Source organism: Herpailurus yagouaroundi, unplaced genomic scaffold, assembly GCF_014898765.1.
Source record: "Herpailurus yagouaroundi ecotype Mexico unplaced genomic scaffold, PumYag 202, whole genome shotgun sequence".
Lineage (NCBI taxonomy): Eukaryota > Metazoa > Chordata > Mammalia > Carnivora > Felidae > Herpailurus > Herpailurus yagouaroundi.
The window spans coordinates 17,662,094-17,685,627 of NW_024412433.1; the positions used below are offsets into that span (position 1 = coordinate 17,662,094).

At 39.7% G+C, this 23,534-nt stretch overlaps 1 long non-coding RNA gene across 2 annotated transcripts in view; it reads right to left on the reverse strand.

Annotated features, from left to right (window-relative positions):
- Positions 1-23,534, reverse strand: part of LOC121014512 (uncharacterized) — a 384,362-nt gene that overhangs the window by 39,902 nt on the left and 320,926 nt on the right. The gene's annotated exons all lie outside the window — the stretch shown is intronic.

A 23,534-nucleotide genomic window follows, 5' to 3' on the forward strand; every position in this document is an offset into this window, starting at 1 on the left:
GCTCAAACCCTCACAATGAGAAAAAATTTAACAACAATATTTATTTAGATGATGAGTCTGGTTCTCTGACCCATATGGTGATGTACACCAATGTTGTAAAGTAGATATCTTCCAGATGGACGTTAAAGCCCCAGCCCCAGTCAGTCCAGCAGTGGAAATGACAAATCGAGAAGGCAAGTCTGGTTTCTTTTTAAACTGACCCTAATACTACTTAGCTTAGTTAAAGCAGTTTTGACCTCCTCTAAAAGAACCATTAGAAGACACCTTTCAAAAAGACGACACACCATGACAACATTTAATTTGGTTCTAAAAATTAGTGTGATTAGACAGAACATTTGCATACAAGCCTGACTTCTCCTACATGACTCTGAGAAAGAACTAAGCTTCACCATGAAGACTCAGTTTCTCCATCTGCAAAACGGAGATAGTAATCCATAACCTCACTCTCCGGAAAGGACAAATGCTTTGTAACTATCAAGTGCCAGGAAGAGTAAGTTATTTTCCTTATTTATGGAGATTGTTTAATACCGAAACAAATTGTGGATTGTTATGAGACCGTGCCTCAGTTAGATCCGTGGTTGCATGTTTATGATGAACTTTTGGCCTACGACTTGCCTTGACTCTTTGGTTAACGACTCCAACAGCCGCATGTGAAGGGTCCTCCTTTGAGTGGTATGTGGGTGTGTTTTCCTCATGTTTTCTGCAGATGTTTCGACTGAGTGTCAAAGTCAGGCCTCCTGGCACCAGTCATGTGGGAATAAGCTGTCATTTTACATGACCCAAGATCTAATCCACTCCCCTTCCTTTTCCTACACAACTTCAATTTCCAGGTAAAGTTCAGAGTTTCATTTAGAATGAAGTGGCTTGCCCAAGGGCAAAAAGGTATTAAATAGCTCACAAAGGATCCCACTCATCAATCCTGTCTTATTGTGGGGCCAATATTTTCTTTGAGCTAGAAGGCATCCTTAATTGCATATTGTCTCCAGCAGTTTCATGAGATCAAATTCATCAAACATATCCCAAATGATTAGGGCTGACAGTTCGAATGTTACTTTTAAGAAATCAATGTCCAAAGTAACTTCATTTTAAGATAAAATTGCAATATTTATTCAACTTTCTGTCCTTTTCATTTTACTACCACACACATAAAGCCTATAAGCCCTAGCATTAGAAGCAAAAATCCCTTAATAAACTAAGTGAGACTAAGGAATTAATGCCTTTTAAGGGATGTTTTTAAACTGGTCACATAAAGAGATTAACTCCAAAGAGAAGAGCCACTGGTATCGCAGGATCAGTTGTCATAAGAAGAAGGATCATCCTACTGTCCCCTGGAATCACACCAGGTAGAACAGGAAGCCTCTATTTACTGTGCCACCAGTAACCGGGCCCAAGATAAATCCAACAGCCTACTAAGTGCTCCTTCTCTGTTTGTGCTTGTCAAAGTGCACGTCTTGTGTTGAGACAGGCTTTGGGAAATCACATGAAACGGTGCAGAAATAATATGATGAATTCATTCTCATATTCTCACCTCTATATTCTACTTTTAGCCCATATACACTAGCTTACAAACATTCCAGCATGGTGTAAGTCTGTTTTCATCGTTTTTATAAGGTAATCTACTAAATCAGTGATCCTGTCCCCACTCCCTACAAAAATTCATGCTCTGGTAAATTCAAAAGAGTTTATGGCTGTTAATCCCATGGCTTTGTTTGCCCTTTGATATTTCTGTAGTGATTCTCCTTCTGCTATTGGGAAAATTACCCATTTTATTGTGCTTACTGCTATATGATCAATTTACAGAATCAGTCTCTAACCAAGTACATCATATTTTAGTTATTTCCTCCAAAGCTCACGTACTTTCAACATAATAGGATGGTACATAAAGAAAGAATAGATTTTATTTTATTTTTTTTACTTCCTATATCACGAGGCAAAAATCCACTAAAGGTAAAGAGATGTTTACCTTATTGCTCTTATGTAGGAGGCTGACTGAAGTTAATGTTTGATATGTTTTGAGGAAGGTAGACACCAAATGACCTGTTCCATGTCCCCCACAACCCAGCATGCTCAGTAAGCACTGATTTGAGGTAAAAGCTCAATCATATGGAGGATAGAATATTCAAGGAGGAAATGGTGGTCCTTCTTCTCTGGGAGGGACCAATGGAGAGGGCATGTGGTTAAGCTGAAGTTCAACACAGACCAACACCAACGAGCAAGGGATCCTCTCTACAGGTAACTGGGAAAAGCATGTCCTTGGTGGTTGTGAGTGGAGGCATCTGGCGTGGTCAGATGAAAACTTGGTCATTATCAAAGTCCAAGAGGAGGGCCGCAAGGGATTTTCAGAGACCATATCCGGGCCAAACAAGAAACACATGACAGAAGATTAGACTTCCTAGTATTCTGTGATCTGGGGTTTCTAGAGAAAATGACAGAAAGGAACCCCATCAGCAACAGCAGTATTCGTGTTGTCCAGAGTCAGTGGGAGAGAGCGTTAATCTGGGGAGCCAGGTATACTGAAATGCAGTTTAAGGAGGACTCCTTGAGCTAGACGAAAAAGAGAAGTGACTGAAAGCTTTCTGAAAATTCTCTTTGAATTATCTCTTAGTTTATTCCAAGTCTCTTTTTGTTTTTCAGCAGCTGCCCCAATTCCCTCTCTTCCAGAATTTGTGTGGCTCCCCCTTTGTTGACTCCCTTTCCCCAGTCATTTCCTCTGCTCTCCTCTTCTTCACAATCTCCTAGCGCATCTCCATTCTTTATCTAGAAAACTGAGTTTATCCCAGTTAATTCTCTTAAACTTACTACATTTGCAGTCTCATTAAAAAAAAAAAAATGCTTGTGTAAGCTTGCACTTTTCTCAGCGAAATGAAATACCAACTAGTTAGTCAAAGCCTACAGTCTCTCAATTACACTTTCAGGAACTTCAATTTATTCTGCTCTAGTACCTTTTTAAGAAACTTTCTTTCGGGGCGCCTGGGTGGCGCAGTCGGTTAAGCGTCCGACTTCAGCTAGGTCACGATCTCGCGCTCCGTGAGTTCGAGCCCCGCGTCGGGCTCTGGGCTGGTGGCTCGGAGCCTGGAGCCTGTTTCCAATTCTGTGTCTCCCTCTCTCTCTGCCCCTCCCCCGTTCATGCTCTGTCTCTCTCTGCCCCAAAAATAAATAAAAAACGTTGAAAAAAAAATTAAAAAAAAAAAAAAAGAAACTTTCTTTCATTTACTCATTCACTCATTGGTCTCTCAAAAACTCACTTGATGGATATTAAGGCTTTATTTTTAGAGAAACTGTGTTAGATGCTAAAAAAAAAATGGCCAAGACACAGACCCTATCTTCAAAAGGTCACAGTCCTTTGGGGAAGACAGACATCTAAATAAATTCCAGCTGAGTGTAATGTAAATATGCACAGAATCGTATGGAAGCATCGTAGAAAAAGCAATGATTTGACCGAACAGACAGGGGAGGTTTCAAAGCAAAAAGTATATTCGAGATGATTGCTGAGGAATGAATAGAATAAAGAAAAAAATAATGCCAAGTGATAATTATTAAGCCCATCAATTATGCTAAGCCCTTTCCATGGGTCATTTTATTTAATTTTTATAATAGCCCCAATGTAGTAGATGTTTTTATTGTCTTCATCTACAAGATGATGGAACAGACTGATTTGAAAGGTGAGTAACTTTCCCCAAAGGGATGTTAGACAGGGAGGCACATGCATACAGGGCACTATGTTTCAAAAAAGCAGGAAGAATTAAGGAAATGATCAGTAGTTTGATGTGCTTAGGATGCAATAGGGGGAAAGTCCTATGGGAAAAAGTCCAAGAAAATGAGACAAGGTCTATAGCTAGAGTTTGAAATAAAGCTATTGGGCAGCATGGAATACTTACAGAATTTTCCAATTCTTTCCCCATAATGTTTATGGCTTAGAGAAGAGATGGATTTTGCTACTTCCTAGGTCCTTCCCTGCTTCCTCTTTGTTCAGCTAATTAATTGCCATTATAGGATGTGAAGGATGAAGCATAGAGGCCCTCCCTCTCTGGGGTAAATGTGTTTGACTTAAGCTATAGTAGCTCTTACTTGGGTAACTCAAGACTGTCCATGGCTGAAAGAGCACATAATTCTGACATTAAGGAGAGATTATGGTCACAAGGGTGACTTCTGATATAGGAAAAGTTCTCTACTTCCTATATGCTGTTCAAAGAGAAGTTCTGTTGAATGGGGATTATAGTGTAACCTGGTTCTAGGAAGCTCTCTTCTCTAAGGTCATTTGTGATATTCCTAAGTAAGGACAAGCCTCCCAATATCCAGAAGCATAGTTCAACCCTTCCCATGCACAATAGACTCCCCAGTGCAGCCAGTCAAGTGCTGGGCCGGGGGGCACTTCATCTTCCTGGTGTACCTTGGCTTTGACTTACCAAAGGTTTTTCATAGGTTTTTGCCCCAAGTGAGATATTTAGATGCCCAAATACTCCAGCAGAAGGAGACATTTAGGTATACCCAGAAAATACCATAGACTCTTGTCTATAATAATGAATAAAAAAGATGTAAATTGAAATAATGTTTAGTTAATAATATTAAGCCTTCTGAAGGCCCTCCTTCAAATCTTCGATGGAACTGATTTGTGGTATGAGAGAAGAATGGCTGAGGTTAAAACAAGGCCAACAGAAGCAAACAAGTGCTCTGCCAGGTGGAATGTTGAGTGTGACAAGAGTTCCAATATCCTCAGAATTCAAAGGAGAGACTTCCTCTCTTTACTGAACAGTTTTCTCCAGAACTTGATAATAAATAGAAAAGAGCTCTTTGGACATCACTTCTGCTTCCTCTCCACAAATGGGAGGTGTAAAGGTGAAACAAAGTAGATGAACAACTCACACATTGAAAAGTGTTGAGCTGACGACATTCCTGCTTCCTAATGTATGTGGACAAATAAATGTGTTGTCACATTCACATCACGATATCTCTGCATCTATGAACAGTTTGTATTTTACTGGCTCATGTCTCATCAGCTAACAAACAGCTCATCCCAGAAAAAAAGAATCCTAACAATAAGATTTTCTAGGAATTCCCATGGGTTGGCAAAGGTATGTTTTTTTTAAAAAAAAAAAAAAACCCTGTCAATCATCTTATGCTGGCCATTTTTTTTCCTCTTCTGCTCAGCTTCCTCCCCTTGAGTCCTTGCTCAGAAATCGTATAGCTAATAAGCCAAGACTCAAATTCAATTTTGTCTAACTCTGAACCTAATACTCTTAACCAGACTGGATTCTCATTATCTATTCCCAGGAAGGAATGGATCTTGCTCAAATTAGTGTATTTCTAACAATAATGATCCAGAAGCCTGTGACCATATCCTTATGAGTTTCTAGACTTTAATTTGAATATTCTACTGTTCAACTTGGAAAAGAAAGTAAAAGGCCAAAACACCATTTCATTCACTCACCCATGTATTTTATTTATTTATTTATTCATTCATTTAATTTGTTTCACTAATTCTTTCCTATTTTTCATTTATTGAACATATATTTGTTGCATACTGATGAACCAGATACTGCTTAAAGCTGATCCTATAGTGGGAAATGGAACAGCTTAGCTCCCCGCATATCCCTGAAGCCTACAATAGAACAGAAGTCAATGTTTTCCAGAAAGCTTTCTTTCCCCAATCTGTCCTGCAGATCACCAGATTCATGTTGCCTCTCAGCACCAAAATCATCAGTGATTTGAAAAATACAGCACAATTCTCCTCCTTATCTTCCAAGAGCCCTGGCGTGATTCTAATCGAACTAGTTATCTCTAAGGCTATTACTAAAATCAAATCACTTTAAACATGATGCAGTAGAAAGCCCACTGGACAAGGAGAAAAGAGAAAGATAGATTTGAATCTCATCTCTGCCACTATTAACTCTGGAAACTTAAACAAATAAGTTAATTTCTTTGAGTCCCAGTTACCTCATGTATTAAATTGAAGAGGGAATAGATTGAGTTTCAACATATTTAAGAATTATTCTTTGAACACCTAATATGTATCTGAATTCCACTAGGCCTTTCCCCATATTACAATATATATTTTATTTAAACTTCACTTTAATAATGAGCAAACTGAAGGCAAATGATGTTGGCTTGACTAAAGTTACACAGCTACTAATTGCATAGATTTGGCTTGAACACAGATGGCCTGATTCCACTTTAAAACCTGACCAGATGACCATAAAGGACCCTTCCAGCTTGAAAATTCTATTCCTGCTACCTCTGCAGTTTTAGCTCTGCTTTTTTCTACTCAGAGCCGATTCTTTAGTCAAAGTTGACTTCTGTTTTCCAAACATGCTTTCCTTTGCATATGGAGCCCTTTTCTCCCTTTTAAAAAATCTCTATGCCATTGAGCAACATAAACTTCTCTTTTATCCCTTACTACTGATAGGCTTCTACTCATATCTTATTATTCATGAGTTCTAAGATATTTCCTATTAAGCCATACCGTAGGTAGCATGTGTGAAAATTAACCATTAATTATCAAAATACCCAAGGTGTTTTATATCAAGCGATATATTCAATGCCCCATTATAAGCAAGCATAACAAAAGTCTAAGGGTCTGTATTAGGGGTGAATGGTGATAGAGATTTCTCAGATAAACCTGACAAGAACAAAGACATTCCAAGTAAACACATCAGAGGATTTACACCTGTCCCCACCCCTGGCATCAGAAATCAGAACACCAAGGATATAAAAACGTTGTGACATGCCAGATGGCTGGGCCATCAAAAAGGGGATTTCACAGTTTATGTGAGACCCATATGCTGAGAACTAACTATTCTCTTAACAAATACTGATAGAAAATAAGGCAAAAATCTCAAATTTGTTGAGAGTAGCTCAATTCCATAGCATCCTATCTCTGTTTCAGTGGAACTTACCCTTGAAAAGTTCCAAATTCCTAAAGGTATAGTAGGAGGATAGGGAAAGGAGTGGTAGGAGGGAAAAACTATACCATCTCATCTTTTATGGCTGCTGTTCAACCTTCATGAGATTGTTTTAAAAGCCCACTTGTCACAAATGCATCATTTATGTGAATCCACACAGGCTGAAGAGGAAACTAGAAACCAGAGATAGTGCTAAGAGCTCCAGGTCTCCTCCTTCTGTTCTAGACTTAGCCAAAGCCCTTTTGGAAAGGGAAGCCTAAAAATCTCTATTTTGTCAAGATCCATCTCAGACACCCACTGTTCCATGAAGTATGTCTTGATTATTGAACATTACGTGGCACTGATCATCCTTACAATTCCTTTCTTTCACCACCACCCTGACCCCTTACACATTATGTCTATCTTTCTCTTTAGTCCTAATTGTACTATGGCTACTTTCATGTCTGTGAACTCAGGGGCCTAGTGAAGTCCCTATCCTTTGGTCCATGTGTTTGTCAAGACACTGGCTTCCTCTGACTTGAATCCCTTATGTGGTCTGGTGTGACTTTTCAGGATCCATGTCCATTTACAAAACAGAATCACTTAGGAACTCTCCCAGGAGTTCTTTGACTATTTTCCACCCTTAAATCTGTAGGCTTCTCACATGAATTCAGAGTTAGTCTCTCCATAGTCTCCTTGCTCTAGGAGCAAGGAATAACCAATCTACACTGCATCTTGTGTTTGGCATTAACAATTTGAAGCTAGACATTCACAGTGCTTCAGAGCATTCGCAGAACTCAGTTTCATTGTATTTTAAATGCCATCAGTATTGTTCTGCCCATGGATGCCTAACAGACTGGTAGAGTCTCTTTTCTCTGGAATTAGATATTTATCTCAGCTTTATCCCCACCAGTCAGATCCTGCAAGCACACAGAGTATGAATTCCCTGGCATCCATGAGGACCGGTTCAAGTTCCCATTAAAATAGTCTCTTGTTTGTGGATGAAACCTCCAAACACTATCATTTGCCAATGTCAAATACCACGCATCTGTTGTAGGCTCTTACCCAGGTCACAGTAACTAAATGCCAATTACATAACTATAGAAGCTCACCTGGGCTAGTATAAATTTCAAATCACCAAAATCAAAATACCTTGCCCATACACTAAGTCCATGGCCAAAAGTCATACATCTTGACCCATCAAAAGTCAGGCCACAAGTATAATGTGCTCTCTCAAATTTCATTACTTTGTTTTGATTTCTTAATGCTACTGGCCCATGCAAAAAAAAAAAAAAAAAAAAAAAATGAAGGATTTTAAAATCACTAACTGGAGACTATACTTCTGCGGCCTGCCATTGAGCACTAGAAGACCTATGCAGGACAATGCAACCCAAAGTGATTGCTCTGTGGATAGAGGTGGGCTCCTAGGAAGAAAGGCAGAATCAAGCCAGTTATTCTTTCTAAATTTATTAATCAATAAGCTCCCCACATTCACTGACGGGGAGCTAATAACATGGTAAAGAGAAGCCAGGAGATAAACTTGAACATGGAAGAAGAGGTCATGAGTGGCAGCAGACCATTTTTCCCTTCACAGCTATTCATCCCTAGCAGCACCTAGCAAAGAACTTCTCATTTAATGGAGGCTCAACATATATGTCATTATTGGCATGAAACTGAACTGGAAAGAAACCTAGGTGTTTTTCCCTTTCTATTTTACCACGACCCTCACAGAAAATCTTTATTAATGTGAAAAAAAAAAAAAACAAGCCCATCTGAAATGCGCATTAACTCCTCCATCCCACCAGCTCACAGGGTTAGTTAAGGGATGAGGTATTTTATTGACTCTAAGAAGTTTAATTAGAGAGTCCTTTAAAATTAAGTTCACACTCAGTCATTTCTCGCGCTGGCTCAGGACATGTTTCCAACCAGCTGTTTTGACCCGTGGTCCCCACGTGAACTAGAAGGAAATACCAGAAGAGGCTTTCATTTTGGAAAGATCACTGTGCTGATTTTCCAGGTGGCTGTCCCAAGGCTTAGCCAAGGCCAGGCTTCCCTCCTATCTGCATACTTGCAGAATGTGAAACTGTAAAATATAACACAAACCATCCAAGATTATGCTGTCATTGCTCAACTTTAAAAAATCTGAAGTCTGGAGAGAACAAGTGATATTTCAGTCACCCTCAACATCTGCAGTGGCAATACCCAGGCTAGAAGCCACGTTATGTGACCCTGTGAACAGGAATCCCACTGCTCTGATGCCTTCTTCACAGTCACCAAGGGCTGTCATTTAGGTTGCTCTGTCCTCGTGGATGCAATGTCATACACAAGGAAAAATGTGAACATGACCTGAAACAATTACGATCCCGCTAAAATCGCCTTGCATGTTTCTCTTAGGGCCAGGGATAGGGAGGTGCAGACGTTCTTTGTCTAAAGCTGCTTGACCTCTAGTTGATTGAAAGCAACATCTGGTCTCCAGGCTTCCAGCGGTGTTTCTCCTATCGAGAGGTAGCCAATTGCAGACAGATGTGACATTTCCTCAACACGTTGTGTTGACATCACTGACATACACCTTATTTGAACAATGGCGGCCAAGCTTCTCAACACCTTTAAATCCGAAGCACTTCCAGCCCAAGATGGCAGAAGAATTATTCTCTGCCAAGACTTTTCCACAGAGAGATGCAGAATGAGTCCAGATCCCATGCTGACCACCCCCCATATTTTTTCTGCTCCATATCCTGTCATTTAAGCTTCAAATTGCTCCCTTTCATACAATAAATGTGAGTCACAGAACACAGAACTAGTCATGAACAGGTATGTGGCCTACAAAAACCAATGAAAACATCTTAAATTTCAGCCACCCAAAAAGCCCCCAGATGGAGCAGTCTCTCTTACAGCTGTCACAGGGTGACTTCACTCTTAGTACAGTCCCTGAGCCTCTCCCTAATCTGTCCTACCTATCTTACTGTACCCTTACTGCCTTATAGTTCATAAGGGAGACAGGCAGATTCTATTACCTCCAACTTCCCAAAGAGGAAAAATTAGTCCAGAAAGGGAATGTAGCTGGCCGGACATCACTTAAGTAGTGCGTGACTAAATCCAGATTAGAACTAGGGAACTGATTCTAATTCCTGTGTTTATTCTAAGGGCTCAAAGAGAAAAGGCACACGGACACTCAAGAGTTACTAATGTGCCAAGAAACTGCTGCTATTATTATTATTATTATCAATTTATATTGTACGTATTATTAATCACAGCAACGTCAATCTCTATCATCTCTCCTCAGAAAAGTGTCTGAAATAGTTCTTACTCGGTGAATCACGCGAAATCAAGGACGTTGCTTAGATTTCTTTCTAGGTCATTTCTGCATTTTAAGTTTCCTCATTGCCCACTTTTACCTATACATTGCATTTATTGAGAGCTTAGTAGATGCCAGGCGTTACATGAATTAATTCATTTGATTTTCCCCATGAGATGGAAGTTAGCATTATCCTCGTTTTACAGACGAGGAAAATCATGCACACCTAGTGAGAAGTAGAAACAGGATTTGAACTCAGACAGGTGCCAGAAACCAGGCCAGGAGTCACTGGGCTATACTCCCTCGAGGCACATGCTAAAAGTCTTCATGTTTATATGGTTAGATTTGGTAGTTGTTTAACTAATTGAAAACGTTACCTAACTTAGGAAGTTGTTCCAAAGAGGAATGCATACCTATGTTTATTCCATGCATTTATTTTAAGTTAAAAATCAATTTTTAGTAACTCATTCTTCCCAAGTCTTTCAAAACCATGCAGCTTAGTTTTTCAAACTAAGTTTTCAAGTTATTTTTTTGATAGGGGCCCTGTTGGTCCACACAATTATAACACAACGATCATAAAAAGATTTTTCCAGGAAACACAACTGGCCCTTGGTAAACATACAAATAAAGTTTGAGCATTCAGCAGACGATGGGTTTCACTGACTATGTTTGCAAGAAAGAACAGAAAACATCAGTTAGACCAGTAAGTTGAGTAAACAAGGGTTATTTGATGTATAACCCTCTGTTGCATCTAATGCTAATATGCTATTAGACATGTTATTACGTGGCATATCTAAGTGGCACATCATATCTAAAATCTGTTATTTCTAAATGAAAATTATTAAAACAATGACTCATACAAGTGCCCTTAACTATTGGTTTACATAGGAAACGTTACATTAATTCAGCCAAGAAGTAGATCACAGGAACAGCACAAGAGGTTTAGGAACTGGCTAGCTACAGAAAGAGAAGAAAGGAGACAAAAATTTCTGAGTCTTCATGTCTGGGTGCCTGGAAAAATGAACTACAGAATGGGGCTAAGAACATGTGATAAGGCTACAATGGGATTGTCAGACTATGTAATGCATGTTATTAAGAAGTTAGCAGAGGGGCGCCTGGGTGGCTCAGTCAGTTAAGTGCCAGACTTCAGCTCAGGTCATGATCTCAGTTTGTGGGTTGGAGCCCCGCATCGGGCTCTGTGCTGACAGCGTGGAGCCTGGAGCCTGCTTCAGATTCTGTGTCTCCCTCTCTCTCTCTGTCCCTCCCCCATTCGCGCTCTGTCTCTCTCTCTCAAAAATAAATAAACATTAAAAAATTTTAAAAAGAAATTAACGGAATACCTAAGAGTAAATATTTATCAGGGCATTGGAATTGAGTATTGAATCTTGAGACCAAAGTCAAGGATGGAAAGCCTTGCTGGAACTAAAACTTTGGGTAAGTTCTCCAAAGAAAAGAGAAGAGAGGGGCGCCTGGGTGGCTCAGTCAGTTAAGCATCCAACTCTTGATTTGGGCCCACATCATGACCTCATGGTCATGAGATCCATTGCCCTGTTGGGCTCCACGCGGGGTGTGGAGGCTGCTTAAGATTTTCTCTCCCTTAGGGTGCCTGGGAGGCTCAGTTGGTTAAGCATCTGACTCTTGATATCGGCTCAGGGTTTGATCTCACAGTTCTTGAGATGGAGCCCTGCATCAGGCTCTGTGCTGAGAGAGCGGAGCCTGCTTAGAATTTTCTCTCCCTCTCTCGCTCTGCCCCTTCCCCTGCTCTGTCTCTCTCAAAATAAATGAATAAACATTTTTTTTTAATTCTCTCTCCCTCTTCCTCTGTCCCTCCCCTGCTTGCACTCATGCACTTTCTCTCTCTCAAAAAAAAAAAAAAAAAGGAGAGAGACAGAGACAGAGGAGAAAAGAGAGAACAGATTTCTGAAACAACAGCAGAATCATCACAAAGCATCAACAAGTATAAGTTTGAGGTCTGGAGGAATGCAGTGGAGGGTGTTCCCCCACTTCCTCCTCAAGGCAGTCAGCTCTCCTTCAAGAACCTTCAATACAAAATGATGCCATCTTGGGGCGCCTGGGTGGCGCAGTCGGTTAGGCGTCCGACTTCAGCCAGGTCACGATCTCGCGCTCCGTGAGTTCGAGCCCCGCGTCGGGCTCTGGGCTGATGGCGCAGAGCCTGGAGCCTGTTTCCGATTCTGTGTCTCCCTCTCTCTGCCCCTCCCCCGTTCATGCTCTGTCTCTCTCTGTCCCAAAAATAAATAAACGTTGAAAAAAAAAATTAAAAAAAAAAAACAAAATGATGCCATCTTCTTTGAATAGTTTTAATGCCAAGCTAACTCTAGAAAGGTCCTTGTTCTTTCTTCTCTAGAATCTTCCTTCTATGATAACTCCAAGACTTTGAGGAATGCCTATTCAACCCAAGGGATCCATTTTGGGTAGTAGTATTTGAGAAAAGAATGCTAAACAACAACAACAAAACTGCTTTGCCATCCAAGAATTCCAATTATTTCTAAACTTCACAGGGATAGACTTAAAGAGTTCATGTATGAAGAAGAATCCAGCTTGCCTAATAGTAGAGGCAAGAAGACAAGACAAATTGGTGTCAAAGGGATTGAAAAGAGACAAGTGCCAAAGGATACAGGTGCCTTATAGTGTTGCCATTGTACATGGCCAACTGGCCTCCACAGGTGATGAACTATGGGTGTGTTCATGCATGGACAGTGAAACCTGTTGACCCAGAAAGCTGGTCCATCCCTTTCTAGAAAAGAGACATGCTTTTAGTCCAAGGGTCTCTGCAAGGTCCTGCAGTAGCATTCCCTGCCCCCAGGAGCAGAAAAACAATCACCCTTCCCAGCAGTTACACACCATACCCAAGTCCCCTTCTTCCCCTTGGCCTTGTGTTCCACTCTTTCTATGTTTTAATCATGTGCTTGCACCTACACATACTCTCACATACTCTCACATACTCTCAGCTGGGTCCTTCTGCAGGGCTATATGCCCCACCTCAACACCCAAGCCCTAGAGCAGAGCAAGTCCCCTGCATCTCAGTCCCCAAGTTAACTTCAATTCCTGCCTCCAAATGAGGGATTTGCCTTCAGACAAACAACCCATTCTCAGTTTTCTAATTTCCAGCTGCCTGTGCTTCTGGCTATGTTGAGCGTGTTACCCTTCCCCCTAAAACATTATTATGGTTTAGTGCCATGCATCAAAACTTTGGACAGATAAAACAGCCAAACAAATTAATATTTAATGGTGGAATCATACACTCTATTTTTTCATAGAGATTTCCCTAGAAAACCTCAAGCCTATTTTTTCATAGAGATCTTCTCAGCAAACCTCAAAGCCCTCCAGTTAGCTGGTCATCTGTTGTTTACTCCAGCCTTTTTTGTTCTTGCTCTGCACTTTTCAATTTTTGCACTTCTGCTAAGTGAGAAGCCTAACAGGATCCCAGCACTGGAGTAAAGAAACCACATATGTTCCCCCAGAGGCTGCAACTTTGGCGGGACTCATTGACCATCCATAAATTCACTGACAGTCAATGCCCCTGAGATATCTCAGGGCCCCACAAATTGGTACTGCCTCTGAATCAGAAATCATGTTTTCAGATTTTAAATTTTAGCACCATTTCTCCTTAGAGGTGTTACTTTTTTTGGTAGGTAGTCACTTAAAAAGATCACGACTTTCATTTTAAAATAATATTTTTCACTATACTCATTTTGGAAAATTAGGAAGCAATTAAAAATAATTTAAAATCATTGACAACTTCACTCCTACTTGAAGTGGTTGCCATTAACATCTAGCTATATTCACTTAATGGGTTTTCTCCCGCTAGTTTTTATTTAACCATTTTTTCACATAGTTGTGATCATGTTTCAATGATACATATGACTTCTTTGGCATACATTTCATTGGAAACACTTCCCACCCTGTTAGAAATGTACCAACACTATTTTGGTGGTGGCATGATATTCCTGTATGAAGATTTGTCATTGTGTGTATACCATTCCCTATTGTAAGACACTCAGAGAGTTTCAGTTTCTTATATTATATATATCACTGTCATTACCAACTTGGAGATAAATGTTCAGTCACACTCGCTAGCTGCTTGATTTCAGGCAAGTTACTTGAACTACGTGTAAGTCATCTGTTCCTTCATCTGTAAAATGGGGACAACAATACTCTTCAATCTAGGGTGGCTTAGAGGATAAAGCTCCTATATGCAAAGTTTTTAGAATAATTCTAGAACCCAGTATGCAACATAAAAGTTTTGATGCAGAAATAAGTAAATTTCAGCTCTTATTATTTGGAGAGGCCAATTGAACACAAGTCATCAGGAAGTGTTCTCAACCTTGTGCTAGGAGTGATGAGGAAGAAAAGGAGATAAACTCTCAAAAGCTTATGTCTTCCTTCTCACGTCTAGTGAAGCATTTGATGATTCTACACAGAGCACATAACAGGTGACATTTCTACACCCAAACACAAAATGTACACATGAATTAATCTCTTCAGAAAGAGACGTTCTTCCCTGTACAAAGCAATAGCTAAATAACTGGATGATTAGTGTCTATAATGAGAGGATAAAATTTTACCCTTTAGGTCATTATAGAAAAATTCTTGTCTATTCCCAAAACATTTTTTTCCCACTGAGGATTTTATAAGCTTTTATTATTTTGTTTTATATATGCTTACGAGTTATGTTATATATGTCTTGGCTGAAAAAATATGCATTTTTTAAATAGGCAAAAAAACCCACCTAAAATCTAATGAGGTATAAGTAAACACAAATATCATTTTGGGGTACTATCTTTTCAGTGTATATTCAAACTCCTTTCCCATTTGTGCCTGACAAATATGGTTTCTATTCAATACTACATTCACTTAGAAATATAGTTTCCTTCTCAATATTATAGCATTTTTTCTTACCCTAATGTAAGTGTCTTTCCATATAGATAAAGGCACATCCATACTATTTTGTGAAAATCCATTTTATGAGTGCACCATAACTGACTTAAGAGAACCCCAGTTATTGCACAGTTATAAACTTTTTGCTATTACAAACAAGACTGTAATAAACATCTTGAGATGATATCTTTGTATACTTATCCAGTTCTTTCCTTTAGGATAAACTCCTCAAAACAGAATTGTTGATCCAATCATATGTATATTTCAAGACTTTTGCCAAATTGCTACCCAGGGTATAAACTCCCACCAGCAGAGTTTGAGAGTGACTGGGGTTTTTTTGTTGTTGTTGTTTGTTTTGTTTTGTTTTGTTTTTTGCATCTTTGTCAACACTGAGAGGTTTCATTGTAATTTTTGCCAATGTGATAACGAAAATGAAGTATTTCATAAATATATTTGCATTTCTCTGATTGCTAATAAAGTTTAAGCTTCTAAAACATATTTTATTTGCAAAAAGTTTATCAGATAGAGAGTCTGGGAGTAAGGGGTTAAGACTCACTGTAGTAGTTCTTAAAGTTATTTGTGTTTATGGACCTCTCGGGATCTGATCAAAACTGTTGGGTGAGGCACACACACTGACAAAATGCTGTACATAATTTCATTAGTCTCCTCTAATCTATCTACATAGACTTAACAATGTCCGCAGAGGTGTCTGCCTTAAATTGGTATTAAATGAGAAACCACAAATTCATCATGCTTCCGCCCTACTTCACTGGCACGTGTCCAGCCAGCTTCTGTTTTCAAGTAGCAGTATACAGAATTAGAACTAATGCTACCAACACCTTCTGAAGCCAAGCTATATTTAAACGAAGTCTCAACAGTAAGCAAACTGGAAATCTCCAGTTCTGGTAATGGATGATTTCGGTAGATGAACCATTTTTCTTCAAGGCATTGGAGGCCGTGAGGTCCAAGAGGGGAGTTCAGGACACCAGCAAAGGAGCGCTGAGGTTGAGTCATTAATCCATGGAGAAGTCACATACAGCTCCAAGAGCTATTAGGCCTTAAAAATGTTATAAAGCTTGTGGGAGGGAAATGAGTACAGGTGATCTCCTCTGAGAAAAGCTGCTGTAAAATAGCCAATCTCAAAGAACTGCATTAGGGGATAATCATTTAACTCTTCTTTGAGATTTTTCCTTTGACAATAGGCTTTATTATAGGTCTCCTCTAAACAGTACCTAAGAGCATTTAAAAATAATTCCATCTTCAAAAATGTGATTTACCACCCACTTATTGTGTAAAATGTCTTGTTCTTCTGATCCTAAAGATGTTCTATGCCAATAAACTATTTTAATGCATCATCTGTGGCTCCTTGGGAGACCACAATGCTTGATAGATAGCAAGAGTAATCCACTGTGTTATTACAGAGGCTGTACTCAGAAGAATAATCAATAGATGGGTGTCAACCTGAGGAACAGAGGGGGAGCATCACTAGTGGATTTCTTCTTGACTTTGACTTGAGAATATTGGTATTCCATGTTTCTGCCAGTGATCTGCATGATGGAATAGTTAGCACAGCATCAAGCTTTGCAGGTGACACAAATCTAGAGTGGCTGGCATTTTGCATTGGAAGATTAAATGTCCCTGTGTATTTGAAGAGTGTTCAGAAATAAAGAGAATCGAACGTGAAAAGGATAAGTGAAGGAGAATTTCACCAGAGAAGCAATGTGAGTAACCGACAGAAGAAACACAAAGGTGAAAGGCCCTACGTGTCTTGAAAAACCACAGCAAACACAAGCATCAAGAATCAGATTGAAAGATATGATGACCTCACACCGACAACTGTGTTTCAATTTTAAAAATATACCATTCATTTATTAATTCAATAATATTGATTAAGTATCTGGAGTGCCTGTGTAGTTCAGTGGGTTAACCGTCCGACTCTTGATCTCAACTCAGGCCTTGAACTCAGGGTTGTGAATTCAAGCCCCACGCTGGGCTCCACACTGGGTGTGAAACCTACTTTAAGCCCAAAAAAATATATATATATATATATATGTATATGTGTATATATGTGTATATATATATATATATATATATATATATTTTTTCATTTTCTTCTCTCTCTCTCTCTCTCTCTCTCTCTCTCTATATATATATATATATATATATATATGTATGTATATCTCAAGTATCTACTCTGTGCCAGCTCCTATGATGCTGCAATACCTAAATTTAGGCACGATTATCCTGTCTTTCCAACAGATCGTTTTTAATTATGGGATATGTTTTCCTAGGAGTGAAAATCCAGGAAGTGTCTTCTCATTTTGGAGGAAGCATGAAGATTTTGGAAGATGGTTGAGGGAGAATCACAGAACAGAGCTTAAAAGGTAAGACCACTGGGCACCCAGGTGGCTCAGTCGGTTGAGCATCCAACTTCGGCTCAGGTCATGACCTCACAGTTTGCGAGTTTGAGCCCCACATTTAAAAAAATTATAAATTATAATTTAAAAAACTATAAACATTTAAAAAAATTATAAATAAATCAACAAACAAATAAATAAATGGTAAGACCTCAATTGAAAAGACAAAGAAACGGGGGGTTTTCAGCCTCAAGAGTGATGTAATGGAGGTAACCAGCTACTTTCCATTGACTTAGAGTAGGACTTCTTTAAATTGGGTCTAACTACTGCATAATGGTATAAATAAAGACAATGCTGGGGATAGCCACAGTTAAAATAGGATTTAGATGCATAGTATGGGAATCTCCTTTGTAAAACTCTGAAAATGCAATAATCCCTTTTGGCCAGGGCCCCCACTGAATGAAGGATATGGTTCGTGGCCTCCCATATCCCTTCTAATTGATTCTGTCTGGAAGAGCTCTAATTCATGAATGCTTTTCAGACTCTCAAATTGGAAATTAGCCCATCACCTGGAAAAGAGTAAACATTTTTTGGACTTATTCAACTCTTAGGCATTTATCTCCTTATTGAATTATAGTTTATCTCAGCCACTGCCTTTGCGGTCCTAAAATTCTAATTGATATGTGGGAAAGGGGATCCTGAATTGAAGTATTACAATTGTTGCATTTTCGAATTTATGGATATTTCCCATTATATAGATACAACTTCATTGTGTAACTTCTCTTCTTCATCTTTCCTACCTATTTATTTCTGGTAAGTATTTTCTTTAAAAAAATTTTGTTAATGTTTTTATTTATTTTTGAGACAGAGCGTGAGTGGGAGAGGGGCAGAGAGAGAGGGAGACACAGAATCTGAAGCAGGCTCCAGGCTCTGAGCTGACAGCACAGAGCCCGACGTGGGGCTCAAAGTTGTGAACTGTGAGATCATGACCTCAGCTGAAGTCAGACACCTAACCGACTGAGCCACCCAGGCACCCCTCTGGTAGCTATTTTCTAATTTGAAAGCAATATATATTCACTAAGTATTTATACATATATTTAGAGAATCTAGGGAACTCAGGTCAGCAAAAGAAAAAAAGTAAAAATTGCCCTGAACCCTACTGCTCAAAGATATCCACGACTCACATTTGCATGTCACCCGGCCCACGGTTTGAGTATGTATGCTTTCCCCCTGCGACACACACTTTCACACGTAGGACGTTCCCATGAGCTTACCTAGATTCAGACAGCTGAGCTGCAACATACAAAACAAACCAAAACAGAACAAAATAGCCTTTGATTTACTCACAATTCCCATAGTCACTGCATCCATTTCTCGAACTTGTGGCAGGGCAACAACATAAGATAGTGGGTGGAAATGTAGCATCGTGGTTGTGAGCCTGGCGTATGCTTCCTGAGTTCCAATCTGCCCTGTTGGCTGGTGCGATCTTGACCAGGACAGTTCACGTCTAAGTCCGTTTCCTTATCATAAGAAGAGCTGATGAGATCGCCCACCTCGGGAGCTCAATGGGAGAATTACATGAATATTCATTAAGCAGGCCCAATAGGACACCTGCCACACAGAAGGGGGGAGAGTTGGTACTTACTGCTATTGTTATCCTTGTTGTTGTTGTTATCACAGCATCCATGTGAGAACCACTGTTGTGCATGTGTATGTACGTAGCCTCCCTTTTTTGGAAGTTAAATTATACTGATCCTCTGTCCATATTAATAAATGCTATTCTAATCCATAACTTGTACATGTCTGCAGAATAGTCCACTATTTGCATTTATTACCATTCTTGAACAATTCCCTACCTAAGGACATTTAGGTTTCTTGCAACTTTTCTTTTTTTATATATATTTTTCAACGTTTATTTATTTTTTGGGGGACAGAGAGAGACAGAGCATGAACAGGGGAGGGGCAGAGAGAGAGAGAGAGAGACACAGAATCGGAAACAGGCTCCAGGCTCCGAGCCATCAGCCCAGAGCCTGACGCGGGGCTCGAACTCACAGACCGCGAGATCATGACCTGGCTGAAGTCGGACGCTTAACCGACTGTGCCACCCAGGCGCCCCTTGCAACTTTTCAATTGTTGTAACTAGTGACCTGAAACCAAAGGATTGTGGAGTTTGCAAAAGTTCTAAGCGCTGGACCCGTGTTGCTGAGATGCCCTCTGGAAAGTCTGGGTCACCTGACAGTCCCCCCAGCAGTATACATGCCTCTCACTACTGAAAGCCCTGTGTACCTGCACTTAAGCCTCAGGATGATAATGAAAACTTCAGCTCTTCCTCTGTTTATTAACATCCACCTGGCTGGTATTGCAAACTCAAGATTCACAACGCTGATAGACACCTCTGACTTCGCGCTTCCCAGTATTAACAACTCCTTCAGTGTGAATGCCTAATATATATCTGGTGATTTGCTCTTTCCACTCTCCTGCCTTCTGTACCGAACAAATTGCAAAATCCTGGGACTTTTCCACCTTGCTGCTATATTAATCCAGTCATGCCCATCTGCCCTTAAACTCCTCCGGAGTGTCTATACTAGCTGTGGAATAAAGCCTAGACTGCTTAACCCAGCATTTAACATCGTTCAGAGTCTGTCCATATCTTGCCTTTCCAGGGCTCTGGTCCCCCTGCTCCTTCTTGACCCAAAGAAAACTTTGCCCCTACCAAGCCTTAAGTATCTTTCTATCTAGAGCAGTATCCACCCGTGTGGTGGTTAGCTTATATGGCTCCTTTGTTTATACGATCTCCTTGGGATACTCTTTCCTCTCTCTGTTTTTCAAGATTCATTTCAGTGTCGTTTTCTGCATGAACCATCCCTTAGCTCCTAGCCCCAAACATCTCTTTCCTGTAAATTCTCGTATTTTCCCACTTGTTTGGAGAAGTGTGGTAGACCATATAACGATCCCCCTCCCCCCCACAAAAGACATCCTCATTCTTCTTCCCAGAACCTCTGAATATGTCATACGATGTGGCAAGGGGGAATTAAGTTTGCAGATGAAACTCTGGTTGCTAATCAGCTGACTTTAAGATAAGGAGAGTATCCTGGATTATCTGGTGGGCCGCAGGTAATCCCAAGAGACTTTAAATGCTGAAGAGGGAGGAAGTCAGTGTCAGAGCAAAGCAATGTGAGAAAAACTTGATTGGCCATTGCTGGCTTTGAAGCTGGAAGGAGACCGCTAGCCAAGGACTGAATGTAGGTAGCCTCTGAAAGCTGGAAAGGAAAGGAAACAGATTCTCCCCTTGAGCCTCCAGAAAGGAATACACCTTTGCTGACATCTTGATTTTAGCTCAGTGAGACCCATTTTGGACTTGTGGCCTCCAGAAATGTAAGATAATAAATTTGTGTTGTTTTAAGACATTAAGTGTGTGGTAATTCGCTCTAGCTGCAATAAAAAACTAATATAAGAGGCATGACAGTGTGGTGGAGAGTTTAGGTTTGGGGTAAATACACCTAGATCTGTATCCCAGGTCTACCGCTGACTAACAATGGGATGCTGGACACTGTTGTACCTAAGGGTGTTTTTAATCCATAAAATGTAGGGAAATATGTTTACATCATGGGGTTCTTGTAAGAATTAAATTATATTTTGTTTGTTTGTTTTTAAAGACCAAGATAATGAGTCTGGCACAAAATAGACACTCACTAAATCTTTAACAATCAGTCCCTCTGTTGCTTCGCTAAGGCCTTTAACATATTCATTCTTTAGTCATTGCTATCTGAGAACTTGTCTTATCTTTGCCCGTATATTGAGGGTTGCGAATGTGGATATTTTTTACTTTTTTAAACCAGGTTTTAAACACATAGTAAGCCAGGCAAAGGGAAGGAAGGAAGGAAAGAGGAAAAGAAAGGGAAGGAAGAAACAAACTTGAATAAACTTATCCACTTTCAGGCAGTATTTTTTATTGTATCATTCTAAAATACTCTGCAAATCTGAGTATAACAGAAAAAAATGTTTCATAATATTCTTTCCAGGAGAAGAGAAATAAAAGTAAATATGTTTTGTTGTGTAGTATAATTAAATTTTAGCTTTTTATGAATGTTCTCCATCAATCAACGATACATTTCCAACTTGTAAATAGCTTATGATGATGAAAACAAACAGCAAAAACAGGCCACAAATTGATACAAATAATTTTCTCTCTAAGGTGTTGATTGAACAAAATGGAACCTCATTGAGATCCAATTAAGAAGAACTCACCAGGAAGCCATAAATGACCCAATGTATCTTATGGGTTTGCAAAAATAGCTCACAGAGTGAAAGAAACTGTTGTTGCTTTCATGTTTGCTCAAAGTACTGTTTTAAAAATTATCTTAGAAATCAGTTGCATATTAACATAAAGGAAGGAAAGGTGAAGTAAGGAAAGAGGGTAACATTTCATTTGCTCTGCTCTATCCCCAGACCGTGCTGAGTGCTTTCACATGCATCTCATTTAATTAAGAAAGTTTGAGGTTTCAGTCTGCGGACTCCTAAGTAATCCACTGGGTTGTAAATGAAGGGTCATGAGAACGTGCTCACAATGAACTGGCCTCACAACGATGAAATAGAGACTCAAGCCCCGAGTGAAGGGATTTCAGCTCTTGTTGAATTAATGAAATATTTTTAGCCCAGCAGGATTGGTTTTTTAATCTTTTATTCTGGAATGCATCAAACTCAATTTCCTGAGGTGTAACCTTCCAGCTTAATTTTCAAGGAAACAAGTTAGAAAAAAAAAAAAAAAAATGGTAGCTTCCCTTTTGAAAAAGAAACAGATCAGCCCTGACCAACCAGGATGCGTGATGCACTTTGAAAGTGGCAGGTGTGGTTCCTCTTCCCCCACCTGATTTCTCACAGGCACAGAGACAACTTGTTTACCATCATCACCAAGCATCCATTGGGCCTCTGGTGGAATGGAGAGTTAGGCAAACAGAATTCCACAGACACAGCTCTCTGTCCTCGTCACCTCCTTAAATCAGGCAAAATTAGCTCTCTTTGACCGCAGGTTTTCCAAGGATTCTGCCGGTGCCTGGTACAGCAGCTTGTTACTCTGAGAAAACTGTGCTCAAATCACAAATCAGGAGAACAGATTGTCAGGCTGCCAAAAACGTACCATTCTGTGCTTTGTTGTTGTTGTTAAGTATTGTGCCTAAGCAAAAACTGTTTTCTGGAATGTGGGTTTAATAAAACTAACTACCAAGAATGTCTTTTTTCTCTTATTTCATGTTTAATCTCAGTACAAAAATAAGCAACTTGATGCAATGGCTAGAACTGGCCTTTCAGGAAGAAAAGTTACCAATCATCTCCCCATGACTTCATACGAGTGCCAATGTACAGATTTGAGTATTATTTATTCAGCCCCAATTGCTCACTACTGGCCACCTTGCCATTCAGCATCTCGTTTAGGACTCAAAATAATCCTAACAAGTAATTACTCTTATTGCCTTTATAGACGAAGACATCAAGACGTAGAAAGGCTAAGAAACACACCCAGACACACAGCTGGTTGGGGCTGGTCATGATTGGAACCTAGTCCTTCTGATTTAAGTCCTTTGCTCTTCCGCCATCATTTAATGCTTCCTTACATCTGCTTTATCTGCAGATAAAATGTGCTGATTCTATGACTGAAACCCTACCGGACTCACTTAGAGCTAATTTTAACAGAATGAGACCAAGCTCATCTCCAAAACACTCCTTGAGTAGACTGAAAATTCCAAGCAGTTGGACCTAGTAAAGATAAAAGTTATTAATTTGTCACATCCCTGTATGGATACATGTGCTAATAGTAATTCTCTTTTCTTGTGGAAGTCACTCAAAGGGGGAAAAAAAGCATCAAGTAGAATGAAGAAGAAACCAACTAATGGAAACATAGTATATGTTCATTTCCTTAGTGTTTTACCTTGGGTAGAGAAATTACCAATTGTTTCTGTACTGTAGAGAGTGTGTAATATTGGTGAAACACATTAAAGGCTTTGGGGATTCTGGCCCCAGCATTTATTTGCTGTGAGAATCAGGCAAGCTATGCAGTCTCATAAGATCTCAGTTTCCTCATCTCTAAAATGTTAGTTTTAACATCTCTAA